At 42.7% G+C, this 21369-nt stretch overlaps 1 pseudogene; it reads right to left on the minus strand.

The window, feature by feature from the left end:
• Nucleotides 1-8940: 8940 nt before the first annotated feature.
• LOC139360805 (large ribosomal subunit protein uL23 pseudogene) lies at nucleotides 8941-11860 on the minus strand (annotated as a pseudogene).
• Nucleotides 11861-21369: the final 9509 nt, after the last annotated feature.

Here is a 21369-nt window from a genome sequence, read left to right on the forward strand (position 1 = left end):
CCGGTTTCATCTGGTCTGAACCGGTTTCATCCGGTTGGAACCAGTTAGAGCCGGTTTGATCCGGTTTGATCCGTTTTGAACCGGTTTCAGCTGGCTTGATCCGGTTCCATCCGGTTTGATCCGGTCTGAACCGGTTTCATCCGGTCTGAACCGGTTTGATCCGGTATGAACCAGTTTGAGCCGGTTTGATCCGGTTCCATCCGGTTTGATCCGGTCTGAACCGGTTTCTTCCGTTCTAATCTGGTTTGAACCGGTTTGAGCCGGTTTGAGCCGGTTTCAGCTGGTTTGATCCGGTTCCATCCGGTTTGATCCGATCTGAACCGGTTTCATCCGTTCTGATCCGGTTTGAACCGGTTTGAGCCGGTTTGAGCCGGTTTCAGCTGGTTTGATCCGGTTCCATCCGGTTTGATCCGGTCTGAACCGGTTTGATCCGGTTTGAACCAGTTAGAGCCGGTTTGATCCGGTTTGAACCGGTTTGAGCCGGTTTGATCCGGTTCCATCCGGTTTGATCCGGTTCCATCCGGTTTCATCCGGTCTGAACCGGTTTGATCCGGTATGAACCAGTTTGAGCCTGTTTAATCCGGTTCCATCCGGTTTGATCCGGTCTGAACTGCTTTGATCCGGATTGTACCAATTAGAGCCGGTTTGATCCGGTTTGAACCGGTTTCAGCTGGTTTCATCCGGTTTGATCCGGTCTGAGCCGGTTTGATCCGGTTTGAACCCGTTTGAGCCAGTTTGATCCGGTTCCATCCGGTTTGATCCGGTCTGAACCGGTTTCATCCGGTCTGAACCTGTTTGATCCGGTGTGAACCAGTTTGAGCCGGTTTGATCCGGTTCCATCTGGTTTGATCCGGTCTGAACCGGTTTCATCCGGTCTGATCCGGTTTGATCCGGTCTGAACCGGTTTCATCAGGTGTGATCCGGTTTGAGCCGGTTTGAACCGGTTTGAGCCGGATTGATCCGGTCTGAACCGGTTTCATCAGGTCTGATCCGGTTTGAAACGGTTTGAGCCGGTTTGATCCGGTTACATCCGGTTTAATCCAGTGTGAACCGTTTTTATCCAGTCTGATCAGGTTTGAACTGGTTTGAGCCGGTTTGAGCAGGTTTCAGCTGGTTTGATCCGGTTCCATCCGGTTTGATCCGGTCTGAACCGGTTTGATCCGGTTTGAACCAGTTAGAGCCGATTTGATCCGGTTTGAACCGGTTTGATCCGGTTTGAACCAGTTTCAGCTAGTTTGATCCGGTTCCCTCCGGTTTGATCCGGTCTGAAACGGTTTCATCCGGTCTGAACCGGTTTCATCCGGTTTGAACCCGTTTGAGCCGGTTTGAGCCGGTTCCATCCGGTTTGATCCAGTCTGAACCGGTTTGATACGATTTGAAGCAGTTTGAGCCGGTTTGAACCGGTTCCATCCGTTTTGGTCCGGTCTGAACCGGTTTCACTGGGTCTGATCCAGTTTGAACCGTTTTGAGCCAGTTTGATCCGGACTGAACCGGTTTGAGCTGGTTTGACCGGTTTCAGCTGGTTTGATCCGGTTCCATCCGGTTTCAGCCGGTCTGAACCGGTTCCATCCGGTTTGATCCGGTCTGAACCGGTTTCATCGGGTCTGATCCGGTTTGAACCGATTTGAGCCGGTTTGATCCGGAGTGAACCGGTCTGAGCCGGTTTGAACCGGTTTCAGCTGGTTTGATCCGGTTCCATCCGGTTTCATCCGGTCTGAAACGCTTTGATCCAGTTTGAACCAGTTTGAGCCGGTTTGAACCGGTTCCATCCGGTTTGATCCGGTCTGAACCGGTTTTATCGGGTCTGATCCGGTTTGAACCGGTTTGAGACGGTTTGATCCGTACTGAACCGGTTTGAGCCGGTTTGAAACTGTTTCAGCTGGTTTGATCCGGTTCCATCCGGTTTCATCCGGTCTGAACCAGTTTGATCCGGTTTGAACCAGTTTCAGCTGGTTTGATCCGGTTCCATCCGGTTTGATACGGTCTGAACCGGTCAAAAGCGGTTTGAACTGGTCTGATGCAGTTTGATCCGGTCTTATCCGGTCTGAGCCGGTCAAAACCGGTTTGAACTGGTTTGATCCGGTCTGATCCGGTTCGATCTGGTATCAACCGGTCTGATCCGGTTTGATCCGTTCTGAGCCGGTCACAACCGGCTTGAACCGGTCTGATGCGGTTTGATCCGGTCTGATCCGGTCTGAGCCGGTCAAAACAGTTTTGAACTGGTCTGATACGGTTTGATCCGGTCTGATCCGGTTTGATGCGGTCCGAGGCGGTCACAACGGGCTTGAACTGGTCTGATGCGGTTTCATCCGGTCTGAGCCAGTCAAAACCGGTTTGATGCGGTTTGATCCGGTCTGATCCGGTCTGAGCCGGTCAAAACCGGTTTGAACCGGTCTGATCTAGTCCGATCCGGTTCGATCCGGCTTGAACCGGTCTGATCCGTTTTGATCTGGTCAAAACCGGTTTGAACTGGTCTGATCCGGATTGAACCAGGCTGATCCGGTTTGATCCGGTCTGAGCTGGTCACAACCGCCTTGAACCGGTCTGATGCGGTTTGATCCGGTCTGATCCGTTCTAAGCCGGTCAAAACCGGTTTTAACTGGTCTGATCCGGTTTGATCCGGTCTGATCCCGTTCGATCCGGTCTGATCCGGTTTGATCCGGTCTGATCCGGTTCGATCTGTTTTGATCCGGTCTGATCCAGTTCGATCCGGTCTGATCTGGTCTGATCCGGTCTGATCTGGTGAAAACCGGTTTTATGCGGTTTGATCCGTTCTGATCTGGTCTGAGCCAGTCAAAACCTGTTTGAAATGGTCTGATCCGGTTTGATCCGGTCTGATCCGGTTCGATCCGGTTTGAACCGGTCTGATCCGGTTTGATCCAGTCTGAGCCGGTCAAAACCGGTTTGAACTGGTCTGATCCGGTTTGATCCGGTCTGATCCGGTTTTTACCACTCTGATCCGGTTTGATCCGTTTCGAACCGGTCTGATCCGATCTGAGCTGGTCAAAACCGGTTTGAACTGATGCGGTTTGATCCAGTCTGATCTGTTTCGATCCAGTTTGAACCCGTCTGATCCGGTTTGTTCCGGTCAAAACCGGTTTGAACTAGTCTGCTCTGGTTTGATCCACTCTGATCCGGTTCGATACGGTTTGAACAGGTCTGATCCGATTTGATCCGGTCTGAGGCGGTCACAACCGGCTTGAACTGGTCTGATGTGGTTTGATCCGGTATGATCCGGTCTCAGCCGGTGAAAACCGGTTTGATACGGTTTGATCCGGTCTGATCCGGTGTGAGCCGGTCCAAACCGGTTTGAACTGGTCTGATCCGGTTTCATCCGCTCTGATCCGGTTCGATCCGGTTTGACCCGGTCTGATCCGGTTTGATCTGGTCTGAACCGGTTCGATCCGGTTTGATTTGGTCCGATCCGGTCTGAGCCGGTCAAAACCGGTTTGAACCCGTGTGATTCGGTCTGATGCGGTTTGATCCGGTCTGATCCAGTTTGATCCATTCTGATCCTGTCTGGCCCAGTCTGATCCAGTCTGATCCGGTCTGACCCAGTCTGATGCAGTCTGATCCGGTCTGAACTGGTCTGATCCGGTTTGATCCGCTTTTATCCGGTATGATCCGATTTGATCCTGTCTGATCCGGTCAAAAGCGGTTCCATCCGGTCTGATCCGGTTTGATCCGGTCTCATCCGGTTTGATCCGGTTTGAACCGGTGTTATCTGGTTTGATACGGTCTGATCTGGTCACAACCGGCTTGAACCGGTCTGATCCGGTTCGATCCGGTTTGATCCAGTCTGATAAGGTCAAAATCGGTTTGATCCGGTCAAAATCGGTTCCATCAGGTCTGATCTGGTTTGATCTGGTCAAAACTGGTTCGATCCAGCCGCCACCACCTGCCCGCCCCCCTGGCTTCTGGGAGCCCCATCGCCGGGGGGGTCAGGCACCCCCCAAGATCGGGCTCCCAGCCGCCAACCCCGGCCTGCTCCCTAGCTTCTGGGAGCCCCATCGCCGACGATGCAGGCACCCCCCGCGATCGGGCTCCCAGCTGCCACCACCGGCCAGCCCCCCTGGCTTCTGGGAGCCCCATCCTCGGGGGTGCAGGCATCCCCCCATGATCGGGCTCCCAGCCGCCACCCCCGGCCCGCCCCCCTGGCTTCTGGGAGCCCCGTCGCCGTGGGTGCAGGCACCCCCCACGATCGGGCTCCCAGCCACAACCACCTGCCAGCCCCCCTGGCTTCTGGGAGCCCCATCCTCGGGGGTGCAGGCATCCCCCCACGATTGGGCTCCCAGCTGCCACCCCCGGCCCGCCCCCCTGGCTTCTGGGAGCCTTGTGGACTCACAGCCTCTTTCTGATATTGTGAGTAATATCATCTCCCCATCTGAAAATTTTCATCTCCTTCTCAGACGATTGTACACCCCCAGTGTGCACATCCTCAGAGGGAGTAACCCCCTCTGTATTAGGAGTCATATCAGCCTCTTCCTCCCTGAATATTCAGAACAGTATCCCAGGGTTGTTTCTACTTCCAGTGGTACTGATTGTCATATCCTCCTCTCCCAAGCAGAAGTTCGAAACACTATTATGGGGGGTGTACACCGTCTGTGATATAGAAATTAACATCGTCCTCTCCCCGGTGGATATCAGGAACAAGTCTATTAATCATTAATATTAGTAATTATATTAATATTAATAATAATTATTGATATTAATGATCACAATAAAGAGAGTAAAAATTAATACTGGTTGAAAATGTTAATGATTTGTAACAATAATTATTAGTAATATCACTATTAATAAGAATATTATATTAGCAATTACTGTGACTTAAATCAATACCCAGTGATGCTGGGAATCAAATAATAATTAGTATTAGGAACTAATATTATTTGATGACATTAATATTAATAATTGAAAGCATGCATAATCATGTATTTAACATCATTATCCGTAATTAATAATGGTATCCTATAAATTTTTAGTATCATTCATAATTATTAAACTCAATCATTGATGATTAATAATCATATTATTGTTCCTAATTCCACAGGAAGTGTAAACCTACTTGTGATGCTGTTCTTAATATCCAGGGACGGAAAGCAGGATTTTAGTTTTTGTTTTTGTTTTTTTTTTTTTTTGAGATGGAGTTTCGCTCTGTCGGCCAGGCTGGAGTGCAGTGGCCGGATCTCAGCTCACTGCAAGCTCCACCTCCCGGCTTCACGCCATTCTCCTGCCTCAGCAGCCTCCCGAGTAGCTGGGACTACAGGCGCCCGCCACCTCGCCTGGCTAGTTTTTTGTATTTTTTAGTAGAGACGGGGTTTCCCCATATTAGCCAGGATGGTCTCGATCTCCTGACCTCGTGATCCGCCCGTCTCAGCCTCCCAAAGTGCTGGGATTACAGGCTTGAGCCACCGTGCCCGGCCGGATTTTAGTTTTAATATCACAGTAGGTGTACGCTCACAACGTGATGCTGATCCTAATATAAAGCGGGGTAGAGTATCACATGACTCCAAACATAGCAATGAATGGATAGCTACCCGGTAATATTGCTCCTAATATTCCCGGAAGAAGCCTATGCTATTAGTCCGAATATGGCACTGAGGGTACAGCTCTTCTGAGATACTGTTCCTAGTATGCGGAGGGGGAGAGGATGATAATAATTCGCAGGCTGTGTGCTCCCGCCCAGTGATATTGTAATTACTATCCTGGGAGGGAGAGGATGATATTGCACTCTGTACAGCAGGAGGCGTACACCCAGTCTGGGATATTGTTCCTAATATCCATGGAGGGGACAAGCTGATATTACTCACAATGTGACACAGGGTGGACATTCACCCTGTTTCATCCTTCTCAATATTCCAAGGCCGAGAGACTGATATTAATCTCAGTATCACAGACACTGTACAACCCCTTGTGATACTCTTCCAAATATCCAGATCAGGTTCCCAGCAGCCACCCCCAGCCGGCCCCCCTGGCTTCTGGGAGCCCCGTCGCCGGGGGTGCAGGCATGACCCCCTATCGGGCTCCCAGCCGCCACCCCAGCCCACCCCCCCGGCTTCTGGGAGCCCCGTCGCTGGGGGTGCAGGCACGCCCCCCGATCGGGCTCCCAGCCACCACCCCTGGCCCACCCCCCGGCTTCTGGGAGCCCCATTGCCGGGGGTGCAGGCACCCCCCGCGATCGGGCTCCCAGCCGCCACCCCCGGCCCGCACCCCTGGCTTCTGGGAGCCCCATCGCTGGGGGTGAATGTCCCCTTTGTCCTTATCAGCATGTAGCTAGCAATATTGTGACATTTTTACTGCAGAGTGAATGATGACTGGGGCATCTTAAGAGGAGTTGTAGGGTGTTTCTTTATGCATAGGTACCTCTTCTCCCTCCTACCCGCAATTGACAAGTGCCCATCCACTCCAGCATTAGAGATGCTACTAATATGTGAATTTTTGGTGGTCCCTCCAGGTGAGCCCTCCCAGACTTTCCCTTTTCCAGGAGCTCAACCTCCTGTTCATGTCTAGCTGTCTATCTACTCTAACAGAGCCCACTATCCTGTGTCTTTCCCAAAAATAGTGAGGGAACAATGAATTGGAAACCATAGCAAATGATATACATGTAGATGAAAACTTTACAACTTACACAAATAATCACTCAAAATCATCCTTACACTAAAAATGCAAGACTATACAATTTCTAGAAGAAACTATAGAAGAAAAGCTATGTGCCTTTGGGTTTGGTAATGAATTTTAACAAATGGCAAAAAAGGTTGATATACCCAGAAGAAATGACAATGTGAATTTCTTAATATTTATAAATATTTAAAGTTTATACTCTGGAAAATACCTTGTGAAGGGAACAAAAAGACATGTCACATATTGAAAGAAAATATTTGCAAAATACAGATCTGAGAAAGACTTTGTATTCAAAATACATACAAAATTCTTAAAACTGAACAATAAGTTAAACAGCCCAATTAAATATGCACACAGATCTGAACGAACACCTCACCAAAGATGATCTACAGAAGGCAAGTAAACATACCAAAAGATGCTCAACATAGTACATAACTGAAAACCACAATGAGATAGCACAGCTGGTCTATACCTCTTACAACTGCTAAACTCTTTAAAAAATGACAAATTGCTGGAGGAAAAACAAGAACTCTTTTCTTTGCTGGTGGGACACTGTGTATAAGACCAAAATATGCCACCCTAAAATATAATGGCAGGAAACCAGAATATGCCACCCAAAAATATGTCCCTTTGGCTTAAGAATTATTCCAAGCTGATTATTTTGAAAAAAAAAAAAAGCCAACAAAGGAAGCTCTGAAAACAGAGTAGAAGTTACCCTTGTGTAAGGAAAATTTACATCTATAAAGCAAATCCCCATTTAAAAGCTACCTCTCTCTCTCAGCACCAAGAAGAGAAGGGTAACTAAATCACTAAAGAGTCTTATCAATAAGGTATACATGTTTTTAAAACTTTTCTGTTTTTCTCATTTTAATCTGTTGTTTGTTACAGAGGGTCCTATCTAAGAATTCCAAAAACACAGAAAATTGTTTGTCCTCCCCTATTACAAGTTGGGCAGTTTTTTCCAAAGCTAAACAACTCTCACCTTACAATCCAAAAATCACATTCCTAAGTATTTTGACAACTACTTTGATGTTATTTCTAAATAAAAGCTACCATGCAGTTATTTACAGAAGCTCTATTCATAATGACCAAAGGAAAAAAAGAATCAGAAAGTCTTATAGTAGATGACTGTGTGGGAATCCACTCAGACATCAAGAGTTCTTATAAAGATTATTTAAACGAAAACATTTGAGATACTGAAGATAAAGGAAGAAATCTTACCAGAACTTACTTTATCCAATTAAAGCAGAGCTCCCAGAAAAATACAGCTGCCATTAACTCCATCCAAGGAGTTTCTTGCAAATTCAGCTGCCATGAAGACAGTGTACTCTTTCCCATTAGCATTGATAAATGAAAATGAAATCCTAAGCTCCCAACTGACTGAACAGACCAACTCTTGGCTGAGGGAACCCCAGAGTAACTTTCAAAACTGAGTTCTCAGCTTGGCCAGGATGGGATGATGGGGGTCAGATACACCGCGTTATTCCCCCTCGTTTGCTAACCATGATGAGGCTTTCTTCCCTAAGGATTAAACAGAAACCAGCCCTTTAAAAGGTGCCACCACTGATATCAACCTCTCCTTTCTTGCCTAATAAGAGACCACCCATGATGGAGAGGTTCTGGCCTGTGTACAGAGGATGCACAGAGTGAGTTTTCATGTCCTCTGCTTCACCTTTTAATGCCAGAGGGCTGAAAACTCTACCCTGGGATCGTGCTAACACTGCCATCTTTTGTACATGGGACCCGTGAAGAAGCAAGAAACTCAATTGCACAAGCATGCATTTCTCCTTACATAAATATTCATGACTCCTCCTAGAGTTTATTAAATATATGTTTTTGCCAATTCCACTCAGCATAAATTACCATTTCCTTTACATCTCCCTTGAAGCATCTGTTTCTGGCTTCTGGCTGGAGGCTATGCTTCCCAGTCTGTGAGAAGGACAATCCTGCAGGCTGCAACTCTTTATAGGAAATAAATCTCTCATTGGGTGTGGTGGCTTATGCCTGTGATCCCAGCACTTTGGGAGGCCAAGGCAGGTGGATCACCTGAGGTCAGGCATTTGAGACCAGCCTGGCCAACATGATGAAACCCTGTCTCTACTAAAAATACAAAAAATTAGTCAGGCTTGGTGGTGGGCATCTGTAATCCCAGCTAATTGGGAGGCTGAGGCAGGAGAATCGCTTGAACCCAGAAGGTGGAGGTTGCAGTGAGCCGAGATTGCACCATTGCACTCCAGCCTCGGTAACAAGAGTAAAATTCTATCTAAAAAAAAAAAAAAAAAAAAAAAAAAAAAAAAAAACCATAAAAATAAAGAAATGTCTCCTTTCCAAATTTATGAAATTGTCATTTTGTTAATCATTTTGGATGCTGAAGAACTTGTAATCCAATGAGTAGAAATGTTGGTAGCCCATTTATGGCTGTCAACCTGCCAATTCTCAGGAGTTTGTATGATCCTAAATCTGAAAGAATCTCATCCCATTAGGATTCTTGTCTCCTTTTCTGTTGCCTTTGCCCACTGGCTCTGCCAACAGGGGTCTTTCTTTCTCCTTGGCTATCTTTGGATAGGGGGGCTCCATCTTCTGTACCACCTTAAGGAATGCCTTTTGCATGCATGGCTAAGTCATTGAAAAGCCTACAGTTTCAGTAACATTTTGAGTGAGTACTCTGTGAAGCTGGGTTGGAATCTCAGGCTTCTTTGTCTGGAAGGTAACTCTTGGGATACAAGTTTCTTATCCTAGCTTTGGTTTTGAGGCCTCTGTGTTCTCCTCTTGGGTTGGAAGTTATTCCTGGCTTTTTGTTTCATGGTGTCTCTGAGATCTTGATCTTGCTCTTTTCATGGGAACTTCTCAGTTGACTAAATTCTCCTTTCTCAAACCTCTGCTGACTATGTGTTCCACCAATATGGAGCTAATTCTGTCTACTTCCTTTCCTGTTTGCATGACTTTACTAAGAATAAGAATTATTTAGAACTTAAATGGCTCCTTTGAGAAAATTTTTATCTTCCAAACTGCCTCCTTTTAGATCTTTCCCTTCCCATTTGAGTCTCTCAACTCCCTACAATCACTGAAACTTTAGGCACCCTGATCCATGCCTTGGAGGCTCTCAACATGCTCAAGAATCTGCAAAAGCAAACACCTGGGGCTGAAAAATAAAACAGAAAAAAAAATTATTTCTCAGCGTCTGTAAGATTTTATGTCAAAACAAAAGAAAATCTTACAAATCTACAAAATTATTAGCGAGAAAAAAGCTTTAGCCCTCATATGAAGAAGGTAAAAACTTGTTCCATTTTCTAGAAACACAGTTATAATACAAATAAAAAATGGGGCAAAGACAAAAACCAAGTCTTCTGTATAAACTAGTAAATTTTGTATTATTGTAATCACATTAGTCAGGGTTCTCCCGAAAGGCAGAATCAATGTGATATATGTAGATAGATAGATGAGAGAAGACTCATTAGGGGAATTGGTTCACATAATTATGGAGGCTGAGAAGTTCCACGATAGCCTATCGCCAAGTTGGAGAACTAGGAAAGCGTAACATGGCTCAGTCCAGGTCAAAAGGACTCAGAATGAGGGAAGCCAATGGTGTAACTCTCATTCTGAGGCCAAAGGCCTGAGACCCTAAAGTTCTGATGTCAAGGGCAGGAGAAGAAGGATGTTTCCATTTCAGAAGGAGATAATTCCCCTTTCCTCTTCCTTTTTGTTCTATCTGTGTTCTCAACCAATTGGATGGTGCCTGTATTCATCCATTTATACACTGCTATGAAGAAATACCCGAGTCTGAGCAATTTATAAAGAACAAAGAGGTTTAATGCGCTGACAGTTCCACATGGCTGGAGGGGCCTCACAACCATGGTGGAAGGGGAAGCAAAGACGTCCTTCTTCACATGGCAGCAACAAGGAGAAGTGCTGAGCCAAATGGGAAAAGCTCCTTATAGAAACATCAGATCATGAGAACTCACTCACTATCATGAGAACAGCATGGCAGTAACCACCACCATGATTCAATCACCTCCAACTGGGTCCCTCCCACGACATGTAGGAATTATAAGAACTACAATTCAAGATGAGATCTGAGTGGGGACACAGCAAAACCATATCTGTGCCCATCTACATTGGGTCAGGGTTATCTCAGTGTCTTCCAGAAATACCCTCACACATATGCCCAGAAATTGTGTTTTACCAGCTGTGTGTCTCTTAATCCAATCAAGTAGATGTCTAAAATTAACCATCAGAATATTTATGCCTGATTCATGGCTGAAATTTCAGGATGAAAGCTATGAAATCTCTATTTGTGTTTGTATGTCTATTAATGTGTGTTATGTATATGTGATATTTTCTTAACTCAGGTTAGCGTTGCAAAATTCATTTATAAAATTCTTTAAAAGTGTTCTATTCTAACTTGGCTTGCAAAAACATAAGCATTTATAAATAAATATTCACCAGACTCCTAGAAATATAGGAACTGGTCAAATGTTTTTTAAGTTAACACGATTTGGATAAAACTTAGTTAAATAAGGTTAATATAATATTTTTGGTGTAATAAAACAACTATGTCTTCAAAGTTACCACTATCGAATATAAAACAAACATAAATTCCTATTCTGCTTGAGTTCTACTCAAATAAGCTAATATTATACTTACTAGAAACGTAAAATCTTAAAGCTTTTAAATTTGATTCTAATTAAGTTGTCATTCTTATGAAAAACATTATTTCTTTTTTATGGTGAAAAGATATACATATATTTAGAGTTAGTCAGTTGGACTCGGTTTAGATGATCCCAATTTTGTTGCAACATCCAAAGCATCATAATCAGGAGCGAGTCGAACATATGCTTTCTTCTCTTTATCAGGTCGAATCAGGATGTTGACTGTGGCCACATCCATGTCCCAGAGCTTCTTCACAGCCTGTTTAATCTGGTGCTTGTTGGCTTTAACATCCACAATGATGTTGTTTTCTTCTATCTTCTTCATGGCCGACTCAGTGGTCAGCGGAAACTTGATGATAGCATAGTGGTCAAGCTTGTTTCTCCTGGGGGTGATCTTCCGAGGATATGTGGGCTGCCTCCGGAGTCGCAGTGTCTTGGGCCACCTCAAGGTGAATGACATGTGGATCTTCTTTTCTGTATGTTGCTGTGGACACCTTTCAACACTGCCTTCTTGGCCTTTAAACTTTGGCTTTGGCTTTGGCTTTGGCTTTAGGAGGGGCAGGAACTTCCTTCTTCACTTTCGGTGCCATCTTGTGAAAAGCGAAAAACATTATTTCAAAAATAATTTGTTTACTGTAAATCTGCTTAATAGTAGTTTCCAAAATACTTTTCGTAATTTTTAACCTTAAAGTTAAGCTAAGTAAAAGATTTGCATTAAATATCTAGACCATTTATAAATAAGATACAATACTAAAACATTAATTACTGAACATAAATAATTAAAGTTTATATAATTTTCGCTTCTTATTTTTACAGAGAGACTAAAGATATTTTGGACCATTAATAAACATGTTTTTGTCTACCACAATGAGAAATTGTACGATGAGGAAACACATCCATGTAGATGTTGGGAGATGGTATACTCATACATTTTCTAACCTACTATGGAATGCTAATATATGACAGTTTATAACTGTTTACTTGTTAGTTTTCTCTGGAAAATAAAAGATTACTAAGTATTAAAATTATAATCAATATGTGTAAATAAAACTACTAGAAGCAATAGAATAACTAGAAACAACTCTATGCAAAGCATGCAAGAAAAGTAGGGCATGATTCACAAGTAAAGTAGGATGTATTTTTTATAAGGAAAACCTTACAAAAAATATAAATAAAAAGAGATATCTAACCTTCCCTGTGTTATATTTGTATCAGTAAAATGTTGTTTTCAGAAATTATATAAAATTCCTGGAAATTTGTCAATGTCCTCCTTATCCATGCTATGTGCCAGTATAGAGTTATGAGTCATAATTCCAATTATTATTTTAAATGTTGTGCTGGGTGCAGTGGCTTATGCCTGTAATCCCAGCACTTTGGGAGGCCGAGGTGGGTGGATCACAAGGTCAGGAGATCAAGACCATCCTGGGTAACACGGTGAAACCCCATCTCTACTAAAAATACAAAAAATTAGCTGGGCGTGGTGGCGGACACCTGTAGTCACAGCTACTCGGGAGGCTGAGGGAGGAGCATGGCGTGAACCTGGGAGGCGGAGCTTGCAGTGTGCTGAGATCACGCCATTGTACTCAAGCCTGGGTGACAGAGCGAGACTCTGTTTCTAAATAAATAAATAAATAAATAAATGTTGTATGCCACAGAAAAAATCAAATATCCTTGTCAACTGTGGTATAATCACAGCCATTTCATACTCTTTGTCATTTAGATATTATTTCCCCCTGATGCTTTCCTGAAAGCTCCTGCGATCAGCTACAGGTCAGAATGTTCATCTCCGATACAGGACTCCCTCTGAGACTCATGGAAAAGAGTATGACAGGTACTCTGGTTAAAGACTTCTGATGATATTGCTTAAATAACTTTAAGACCATACACTTGACTCAGTGAAGATCTCCAGAAGCCTGGTGGAGAAATTGATGGGGTCATGAGACTGCTAACCCAAGATCCAGCAAGACTGGAATTGATTACGTGGCACTGAATGAACTGATGAAAATTGATTATAATTTTATAGCTTTTTAGAGCATTGCTGGTTCTTTAATGTTCTAGTTTCTGAATTTAAGAAATCTCTTTCTCTTAATTTAACTGTAACTTACAACAATTTGGTAGATTATACTTTTGTAAACAGAAATGAAGCGTTTACATTTTTTTCCCTGCCTAATCTCTCCAGAATTTTGAAATTCTTACTGAATACTCTTTTTTTCATGATGATATAGTTATTAGCAAAAGTCCAGTAAGAATCTGTTCACCTTATAACAGGACATAATTGGAAAATTTGGTTATATTATCAAGATTTTTACTGGAACATCATATTTTAGAAGTGTACCTAAGATCAGTTATGACCAGTAATTTTAAGGAAGTAAGGTTGACTATTATGGAGACAATGCTTACAAAGCACTGTGAGAAATGGGAAAGTTCTTCTTCAAAGATTGTAAAAAGTCACAATTTCTTACTATAAGATTGCTATCCACTATTTGTGTGTGTGTGTGTGTGTGTGTGTGTTCCAAATCAGTTGTCCTAGCTTGCTCCGGCATGCCTGGACAGAACTAGACAAGCCCCAGCCCATAGTGTATGCCATTCCTTATTTGGAGATGCTTCCTTAACTATCCCTGGCAACTTCCTTTTCTTTCTTTGTTCTATTCCCCTTACCTAATTAAGAAAGTTTTAAACTAATAGCCAATTGGGTAAAGTGTAAAATGTGAGGTCCTATTCCAGCCAATGGTAACTGGACACAGCAGTAGGGTAGACACATCAGGTTATAAGTAACTCTGTCTCCTTTGTTCGGTGTGCTCTTGTGGCTGGACAGCTATTGAGTAGCACCCTTTCTGCAGAAAGTAAAGCTCGCCTTGCTAAGAGATTATTTGTTCCCATGTTAATTCTTTTTTTTTTTTTTAGAACACCAAAAACTTCGTTCCCAACAGCACTCTGAGAAAAGTCAGCCTGATACTTACATTACAGGGTTCACAGCCTTACAGGTTAGTAAAGAAGGTCATTTCCTGGTAGGCCCAGGAATTTAGGGATATTTGGGGGGACTCAAGAAGAGAGGAATTCACACAAAGCTATAAGGACTGCAGCTGAAATTTGATAGTATGTTCTTAGCTTGGTTTTTAGCCTGAATGAGGCCTTTAAAAGTCAAATCTGAGATTCTGTATGAAAACTTCCAGCAAAGAAACTTGAAAGCACCTATGTGGTCGTCTCCTGTTCTTGCTGCACTTACGTAAATAATCAAGCAAAATGTAACAAAACTATACTTAGATTTAAAACAAGAATAGTCTTACTTTGATTATGGTCAAAAATGATGGTTACTACAGAGAATAATTTTATGTTTCAATGGAAAACTATAACTTGGCCGGGCATGGTGGCACATGCCTATAATTCCAGCACTTTGGGAGGCCAGGAGTTCTACATCAGCCTAGGCAACATGTTGGAAACCCCGTCTCTACCAAAAATATAAAAATTAGATGGGCACGATGATATGTGCCTGTAGTCCCAGCTAATCAGGAGACTGAGGAGGGAGGATCACTTGCACCAAGGAGGTAGAGGTTACAGTGAGCCGAGATTGTTGCACCTTTGCACTCCAGCCTGGGTGACAGAGCCAGACCCCGTCTTGAAAAAAAATTTTTTTTAAGGAAAGCTATAGTTATTGTGGGTTATCAGATTCTAGTCTTGTTTCTTGTTTTTGGGCTATTTCTACCTCTTTGTAAACTGGATCCTGCCATCTGATGAATTTTGTCCCACAATGATACTTGTGGAATAAGAAGCCAAGTATTGTCTCTCCTACTAATGTATCTATTGTCAGTTAATTTGAAGGTCTCCAACCCTGCAACAAAGTTAGAAGAGGTAGATTTTGCTCCCCAAAATGCATAACCAAACTGTGGTACATTCATGCAATGGAATACTATTTAGCCATAGAAAGGAACAAGCTATCAACTCACACAAAGACATGAGTGAATCTTGTATGCACATTGCTAAGTGGAAGAAGACAGTCTGAGGAGAATACACACAGTGTGACCTCATTTAATGAGACACTGCAGAAAGCAAACTACACAGATGGGAAACCATTGGCTCCATGGGGTGGGGGTTTCAAGCATTTCATATGATACTTTAATAGTGGGATACCTACCATAATGCACTGGTCAAAATACGCAGAATTTTACAACCAAATGGGTAAATCAAACTCTATTCAAATTAAATAAAATTACTCAGGATGTGGAGTATCCCAGGACAGAATACATCATGTGAAAAATAATTTAACTATGCTACAAATTACTGTGGTTTGGATGTGGTTTGTCCCTGCAAAAACTCGTGTTGAAATTTGACCTCCAATGTGGCAGTGTGGGGCAGTGGGGCCTAGTGGAAGGTGTTTGGGTCATGGGGACGGATCCCTCATGAATAGATTAATGTTCTCCATGGGGATGAGTGAGTTCTGCTCTCACAGGAATGGATTAATTCCTGCAGGAGTAGGTAGTTAACAAGAGTCTGGGTTCCTTGGCTTCCCTCTTGCTTTCGTTCTTGCTATGTGATCTCTGGTGCACCCCTTGCTCCCCTTCCACTTTCCACCATGAGGTGAAAAAGACTGAGACTCCACCAGATGCAACTGCCCAATCTCAGACATTCCAGCCACCAGTATTGTGAGCCAAAAGGACCTTTTTTATTTATAAATTACCCAGCCTCAGGTATTCTGTTACAGAAGCACAAAACAGACTAAGACACAAATGTAGGAAAAAACTCACTGAAGGTGTAGGGAAAATGGTGTTGACCTAAGTCACTTTGAAAATTAATAGAATCCGTATGCTGAAGGCAAACAAACTATACTTCATCACTGGATTCTATTTTATAAAATTCTTTCCAACAGAAGCAATTGTGAACAATTGTAAAACCACAGTATCTGTATCTGGAATAAAACAATGACTTACATAAGTCGCAGATGGTAGTAACCAGGTTTCTCACTGTTGAAGTGGGAGGTTACAAATTAGTACGGGGAGAAGGCTAGAATGATTCATGTGCTATTAGATCAGAGGTGGAGACATGAACGTAAACTTATGTTTAATTTAATATAGATACACACAGTTCTACATAGAAAACTTTGTAATTAGGTGTGTATAGGTAGGTTACACACACACATATACTTCCTAGCATTGCTAATGAGGAACAAGTGCTCATTCAACAATGTGCTCATTCGGCAGCCAGATGTAAGTTTTCCTACCATTCTGAAAGGAATGAGGCTCTTTGAAGAAATGTCTGATACTAGAACTGGGACAGTAAATATAGGAGTCGGGATAATCTTGAAGTATCAGAAAGTAAGTACTAAAAAAAATTAAAATATATCAAAGAAAAATAATAGCCAATAAAAACAGCTACTGATGGCCAACACAGGAATGAATTGTAGTGTTAAATAATAATTAAAGCTGAAAGTAATTATCTAGGTGTCTGTATTTGTATACACAGGTGAATAAGAAAACAGAGTTGCATAGAAATCTCCTTTGCAAAAGAATTCCAAGTAACTGATGTAGACACTCAGCCATCAATAATGTGGAGCCAACTCCTCACTCCGTAAGTGTGGGCTCTGCACAGTGACTTGCTCCAAAAGAACACATGCAGTATGGGCAAGGAGGAAAAATAACTTCACAGTGGAGAAACCTGACAAACAGTAGCTCTTCCAAATGATTCAAGTGAACATAAAAGGTGACAGTTCACCTTGAGAACATGCAGTGACAATGGGGGACATTCTACAAAATTCCTGACCAATCCTCCTCAGTACTATCAAGGTCATCATGACATGGAAAGCCTGACACACTGTCACAGCCAGGAAGAGCCCACAGGGACGTGATGACCACATGTCATGCGTGATCCTGGATGGGATCCTGGGTCAGAGTAAGACAGAACTAAGGGCATCCAAATGAAATATGAACTTTAGTTAATAATAGTCTATCAGTATTGGTTCATTAACTATGACAAATTATGTAAGATATTAATAAGCCATGTGAGACACACTGATAGAAGATGTTAATAAGAGATGAAACTAGGTTGCAGCTACATGGGAAATCTCTGCATTTTTGGGGGGGCAATTTCTGAGTAAGTAAAAAAAATGATGTAAAATAAAACTTTATTGAAAACAGTTATAATTTTTGAATACTTCTTTGTTTAATTATTTATACCACGAATGACTAGTAATTGACACTGTTAACTAGTCCTGTTTTTTTAAATAAGAGCATTTATGACACAAAAAATTAAACAGTACAGATTGATATATAAATCAAAACAAATGCTCTTTACATGTTTTCTGTTAGAGTAGTCACACATATGTGTAAACTTAATTATACTTTTTTCTTGTGCTGTAGTTGTGTCCTGGTTCATTCTCTAAAATGCTGTTCGCCTTAGACCGGGAAAAAAAACCTTACAGACTCTGTTTCAATTCATGGCTAAATATTTTCAAAACAGTGACTTTGTAAAAATATGTTCCAATGGAAAATTGATTCATTGTGATGGGATCACTTATTCCAAAGACTTCCTGTCTTCATTTCGTGTCCATGGCTACCTTTTAGCCATAATACAAAAGAATTGCCCATGTGTTTCTTGTTGTTCTGAAGGGTTATAGATACGCAGGGGTTGGTTATATTCATGTTTATTTACATATATGTTTAAAATTGTCCATATAAGGGTTTTAAAGATTCCATTGGAAGCCTTATGTTTTAAAATGTACTCAGAATTTGTTTTAACCAGGGATGTTAAGACCTGCAGACATGGAAGTGACTGTCCCATTCAAACTCATAGATCCCTAGAAATAGGAGGCACAGGGACGCCCCAGGCAGAGGCAGGAGAGGGGAAGGCACGGGCAGGATCCTCTGCTGTAGTCTCTGTGGGACAGCAAGGGCAGGCAGGGCAGGCAGGCTTAGGCTGCCCAGCGTTAATAGCTTCAGCAGGCTCTGGGGCATAGGGGCCATTTCTAGTTGTCTAGTACCTCACCCTGTGGTGATTAAGGAAGGGCGGTATTGTCTCCTACAGTATCAGAGCTAGATAAAGTAGGTGGTTGGGAGTATGGGTTCTGAATTGGTAGTTTAATTGGCTGGCCCTGGGAAAGACAATCTTTTCCCAGTAAACACTAGATGCTAGAGCGTCGAGAAAACAGAAAATAAGAAAATATAATTAATGCATTCTGTGTGTACAGATGGAGCCTTCTTTTGCTTCCCCAAAGGAAGAGTCCACAGGAGCCTGGCACTCCTGGACCTGAGGAAACCCTGAAAATGTTGGTATCTGCAGATCCTCTCCAAAAAGAGGTCGCCAATCTCCTAAGACTACAAGCTGATCCCAGCATTCTGGGAGCCAAGAGGGAGAAAGAGTCCGCTGATCTCCCTGCTCAGTAAATTGGCTTTCACTAAATACTGTCTTTGCATAAGCAGCATTATCCAGTGTCCTGGAGCTTAGAAAAGTTCTGTTTCAGTATCTGAAGAAAATAAATTGTTTCTTTTTCTGATGTCAGGGAGGAGCATTTGACTGCCAGTGTGGACTGAGGGGTCTTGGGATCAGTCTTCCCAATGTGCTTTGAACCGACCCTCTGTGTCTGCCTCACCATCTCCTCAGCTTACCTAGACACTTGGGAACCCTAACACAAGCCCTTCTAGGAGTCTGTGGTGTGGCTTAGCTGCCTCTGTAGGAATCTCTTGGGGTTAAACATTTTCCACTCTGCTAAGTCAGTGCCATCTGTTCTTTGGCTTCATCTTCAGAAGACCCTGAGCCCTTCCCCACCCTCCTTGCCCCACCGTCCACACCAACTGCGTGGCGCCCTTGAGGCCATAGGGTTGCTACCATAGGATTTTTGTATTGAGTGCTCTCATTCCAAGCAACTGTGAGAGATTTCTATGGCAGGGCCTCCGGGTTCCTGTCAAATTAAATTGTAGTTGAGTGGTGGGTGCTATTTAAGAAGCATCCCCCTTTCTCCTTCCTAACAGAGCCCTGAATTATTCAGTCACGTGGTTTGAAACATGGGGTGGGTCCCGGTTGACTTAACCAGCACTGTCTCACCCTGTGTCACAGTTACTGGTTCCAAAGTGGGTGCATAACTGAGGCTCATGCCAGGTGCCACACAGCACTCCCTTGGTCCCCCTAATGGACTTTGGGATGGGCGGGGTCTGAGTTGTTCCAATTAGAGTCAAATGCAAGTTGCGCTAGGTTGTTAGGAACAAGGGTGTGCTTGTTCATGCTCCCTCTTTGGTGAAGAATGCAACCTCAGAAATTGTTCCTGGAGATTTTGCCACATGCAGAATTATTCTGACTTCACTGAAGGCAGAGCAGAAAATTGGGAAGAGACTGAGTCCTGGTAGCATCCATGAGCTTCTGTGCTCAGATTCACCCTGAAGCCTGGCCTCCTTCTGAACTACCCACCTGAGTCAATAAATTCCCTTGTATTTAAAGTAAAATTGAGCTGGATTTTTAGTTACTTGCACCTGCAGGTGTTCTGTGAAGCTGGTACTGTGAGTTTGCATCTGAGAATATTTACAGTGTTTCTCTCATGGTTGAGTCAATCATTTCAAGGATGCTCTGAGGGTAAAAAGAACGATGAATTGTGAAGCAGTGAATTGTGCTGCCAGGCACAATTCATTGGACAATAGAAAGCCTCATCTCCTGGGCAGTAGAAAGTTTCATTGTACATAAATTACATATCTTGTTTCTGTCTCAACCTCTTATTTCTTCATATGCAAAGGAGGTAAGGAAATCCAAATAAGTCCAGCAGTTAATATGCCTCTCAGACATGATCCAAAACAGAATTGAATTATGTAAGCCTTGTTAAAATTCATCATCATCATTCATATTTCTGAATATTTAAATTAGAAATTCTGAAAAAGTAGTTTGTTTCAGAGGTAGTTTGTATGTAGGTAGGTATTTTTTCAGGATCAAAAGTTTATTTTTTATTATCTAATTGAGTTTAATTTACATATAACAAAATTTAGTAATTTTAAGCGTACAAATCAATGCATTTTGACAAATATACATATAGTCATGTACACAACAGTACCATTAAAATACAATTCATTACCCCCAAAATTCTCTTGCATGCTGCTGTAGTCAGTGACCCCTGCCCCACACCACAGCTTCCGGCAGTTGCTTTCTTTCACTCTAGTTTTGTTTGTCTTAGAATATGATACAGGCCACATGCAATGACTCAAGTCTGTAATCCTAGCACTAGATTGAGAAGCGGGGATCACTTGAGCCCAGGAACTTGAGACCAGCCTGGGCAACATGGCAAAACCCCATCTCTTAAAACACACACACACACACACACACACACACACACACACACACACACACAAATTAGCCAGGTGTGGTGGCACACCCCTTTGGTCCCAACCCCTTTGGTCCCAGGTACTCAGGAGGCTGAAGAATCACCTGAGCCTGGGAGGTCAAGGCTGCGGTGATCTGTGATCACATCACTGCACTCCAGCCTTGGTGACAGAGTGAGATGTTATCTCAAAAAAGAAGTATTTGATATAAATGGAATCATATAGAATATTCTCTTATACCTAGTTTCTTTCATGTATTCTAATGCGTTTGAAATACGTCCATGTGATTTCCAGTGTATATGTCATTCTTATGTTGGGCAGTAACCGTTGTAGGAATATATTACAGCTTATCTACTCTTCAGTGATAGACTATTTTAAAAATATTTGGCTATTAAGAAGAAAGTTGTTATGAATACTTATATTCAGACCTTTGTGTCAACAGATTTTCACTTCTCTTGGTTGAAAACTTAGGAGGAATTATTATTTTTTTAGGTTATGGATTTTTAAATGATTGTTAGTTGCCAGTTACTTTAAAAAAAAATGTAAGTTCTTAAATTTTAAAGTTTAGGATGTCTGACTACCCTGACAAAAACAAGCAATGGGGAAAGGATTTCCTATTTAATAAATGGTGTTGGGAAAACTGGCTAGCCATATGCAGAAAACTGAAACTAGACCCCTTCCTTACACCTTATACAAAAATTAACTCAAGATGGATTAAAGACTTAAACATAAGACCTAAAACCATAAAAACCCTAGAAGAAAACCTAGGCAATATCATTCAGGACATAGGCATGGCCAAAGACTTCATGACT

This window comes from Macaca nemestrina, chromosome X (assembly GCF_043159975.1).
Source record: "Macaca nemestrina isolate mMacNem1 chromosome X, mMacNem.hap1, whole genome shotgun sequence".
Lineage (NCBI taxonomy): Eukaryota > Metazoa > Chordata > Mammalia > Primates > Cercopithecidae > Macaca > Macaca nemestrina.